The 3231-nt window shown below is 37.0% G+C and overlaps 1 long non-coding RNA gene across 1 annotated transcript in view; it reads right to left on the bottom strand.

Moving 5' to 3' along the window:
* Nucleotides 1–2909, bottom strand: part of LOC106528356 (uncharacterized) — an 8795-nt gene extending 5886 nt beyond the window's left edge. Inside the window, exon 1 of the long non-coding RNA XR_001311492.1 lies at nucleotides 2899–2909. This is a non-coding gene — a long non-coding RNA (uncharacterized LOC106528356). The remainder of the gene's footprint in view (nucleotides 1–2898) is intronic.
* Nucleotides 2910–3231: the final 322 nt, after the last annotated feature.

Here is a 3231-nt window from a genome sequence, read left to right on the forward strand (position 1 = left end):
CTTCAAACTTCAGCGTTGGCTGCGATTTTGAAGCTGAAATCGCGTTCGGTGTGAACGCACCATAACTTTCATTTTTGCTTCTACTTTTCATTTAAAATAAGTTTCCATTCTCAGCAGGTTTCTAAGGTTCTTCTTCTACATATTAAAAAGTTGTTAAACATCTGAGTGGTGCACTACTGCTACTAGTGGTGAGAAAGTGTATTACACCTTATTCAAAATCAATGTGGTCCCACGGCCCTCTGCGGCCCAAATTTAAGAAAAGTTGTTCTCTTGAGGCCCTCAAGGTGGTGCTCGCAGCCCAAGAATCTCTGGTCTAAAAGACATTTAACCATGAAAAGTTCAGTTTGAATGAAGTGAACCTGTTAAACTGTCATGTTAAATGTAATGTAGTTGCAATTTGGGTGCTCCTAACTTTTGTGCTGGTGCACCTAAGAAAAAAAGTTAGGTGTACCAATGCAAAAAGTTAGTTTAGATGAATGGTAAATGGACTGCACTTATATGGTACCTTTCTATCCAACCATGATACTCAAAGCTCTTTACAATATGTGTCCTCATTTACCCGTTCACACAGCACTCTGTTAGATCTCACTACAAAGCTAATGTAGATAAATCAGTCCATGGAGACTAATCAGTGCTTTAAACCACTCATACACTCATGGGACACATCAGCTGAAGAGCTACAGCCCTGATCTGGCTGCTTTAGAAACTCTACATCAGTGTTTTTCAAATAATACCAAAGGTTGAAGCAAAGTTTTAGGAAGTATCTCCCACATCGTGTTGTGTTTGAAGTGTTGGTCCATTGTAATGTGTGTAGGTGTTCCCAATGATAGCTCTCTAAATTTTAATCATCAGACTGAGTTGATTTTAATAATAATGGCAAAGTTTACAACCAAATCTCAGAGTTACAGAAATCACTTAACTGCAGTGATTGTCTCAAAAGGTTGTGAACCTAAACCAGGGCTGTTCAACTAAATCACTCCTGGGGCCACAGTTACTGCAGGTCAGCAGCTGAGGGGCCGAACATCCAGCAATTAAAGTTATTATGTAAATGAACCAAGTAAATAAAACAAGTATGCAGTTCATTTTTCTGCATTTAATCATGAATACAACATGCAGAACCCTATAAAAGTAGTGATAATTAAACAATTTCAAAAACAAAAAGAACACATTATACCTCCTATCAGACACAAGTAATATTTTAACATCTCTGACTTGCCAAATTTTTAAACCAATTTTATTTTACTTTCATAGTTTTATCTTCAACTGCTTGTAGTTTTAACTGTCTTGGATGATCATAGAAATGTTTTTACCAGATTGTAGCCAAGATCCTGATGTTTCTGTAGATACCAGACATGTCTTTGTTTATCTAAAAGACAAAGTTATTAAAGTAGAAAACTGGGGTTTTGGGCTTAAGAGATGAATGAACCAATTGGTGGGCCGATCTTTGGTCACTCGCGGGCCGGATGTTGCCCGCGGGTCGCCAGTTGAATAGCCCTGACCTAAACGTTAAAGAGTACCATTCTTGTTGTCAAGACCAGTTTCATTAGTTTGATTCAACAAAAATGATTGTAATAAACACACTGCAAAAGCAAGGACTGTTTTCTAATAGTATTATTAAATCATCTTTTCTTTATCCTGTTTGAAGCTATTTTGGTTTATTTTTTCTTTCTGTCTGTGTGAACCTGCAAATAAACAGGTTAAATTCAAGTGTCGCAGCAAGGCTCCTGCTATTTATGAAGAAGCAAGAAGAAATATAAAAGTAGATGTAAATAAAAAGTGAGAGGTAATTTTCTCAGAACATCAGAATAAATGAACAGAGTTCTCTGAAGTGAATGAGCAGACTGTAGCATCATAATCAGCTGACCTGACCTACAGGATGATCAGCACATGCATTGTTTTCAGTTTGTGATGCAGCATGTGACCTGTCAGTACAACCACTGTGTAATTACACTCATCAGTCACCATCCAAAATCTCATTATTGATGTTGTTCATAACTTCTACCTTTATGGCCATCAGGTTGCATTGCCTATAATTTATCTTTCATTAATCAGTACATGAGTTGGATCTCTTGTCAATAAGCAGCATAGAAACTAATCATGAACACAAGCCTCTATCTGTTCCTCTTCTTCAGACTCTGCTCAGGTTTTGGGAACAACATAAACAACATTCTGCCCTCTAACCACTCAGGATGACGTCTGACACACGCTCTCTAATGATGTTTAACAATTGTTTTCTAGAAGATGTTTCATGAGAGCTAATAAATGAAATCTTGATGAGTTTGTCAAAGGAAAAGTTCAGGTAACTCCTACAGCTAGGAGGAGTGTCACTGCTGTTTGGTGATTGGTCAGTTGCTGACAAGCCTACTGATGATTGACATGTCCATTTCATGTCCATTGATCACTTCTAAAGGAGCCGTAGTTTTTTGGAGAACGGCGTCTTTTTTTTTTTTTTCAAATTAAATGACTCCAAAAAACTACCCCATCACTCAACTGGGAGACAGGAAAGCTGTTTTATGAGACAACTTTAATAAGTCAAAAAGCCAATTTCATACTCCAAAGGTTCAAAATTGAAAACCTCCAACAGAACAATAAATCTGGTAAACAGCTGGCAAACCATCTGAAACAAAATACAGAAAACAACTATCTTAATAATAAAGACTCAGCAGGGAAACTAACTCCACCACCAGAGGAAATAAAACACATCTTTGAAAACTTTTATACCAAACTCTCCTCAGAAGAAAATAACCCAGTCAGGAGAACATCACGCCTTTCCCTTAATCTTATAAATCTAACAATATGTCTGAAGTATCTGTCTACTAAAAACAAACCTCCTGTTTACAGAAAATAATCTGCCGAATGCAATAAATTTATTTTAAACACTGGTCCTCATGCAAGAACATGTTCTTATTCTAGATTTCTCTTACTTTTGTTCGTGTGAAGGGTTCGTATGAACATGTCACGTCAGATTCAACAAACTCTTCTATCTTCAGGAAAAGTGTGTAAATGAGCTGTGTAAACTGATGAATGTGTATCAGCTGCTTGTGTATGAGGAGAGGAGATTAGCATCATTACTACCCTAAAAACACCATATAAGGTAATGTTTCCTGCCACACATACCAGGAAGTGTTTGTTCATAAAAGACATCACAAAGTAAAAAGAAAAACTTCACTAGTTCAGAGACTGAAGTCCTGCTCTCAGACATCCAGAATAAAATGTGTCATTTTTAGCAGC

This window comes from Austrofundulus limnaeus, unplaced genomic scaffold (genome assembly GCF_001266775.1).
Source record: "Austrofundulus limnaeus strain Quisiro unplaced genomic scaffold, Austrofundulus_limnaeus-1.0 Scaffold373, whole genome shotgun sequence".
Lineage (NCBI taxonomy): Eukaryota > Metazoa > Chordata > Actinopteri > Cyprinodontiformes > Rivulidae > Austrofundulus > Austrofundulus limnaeus.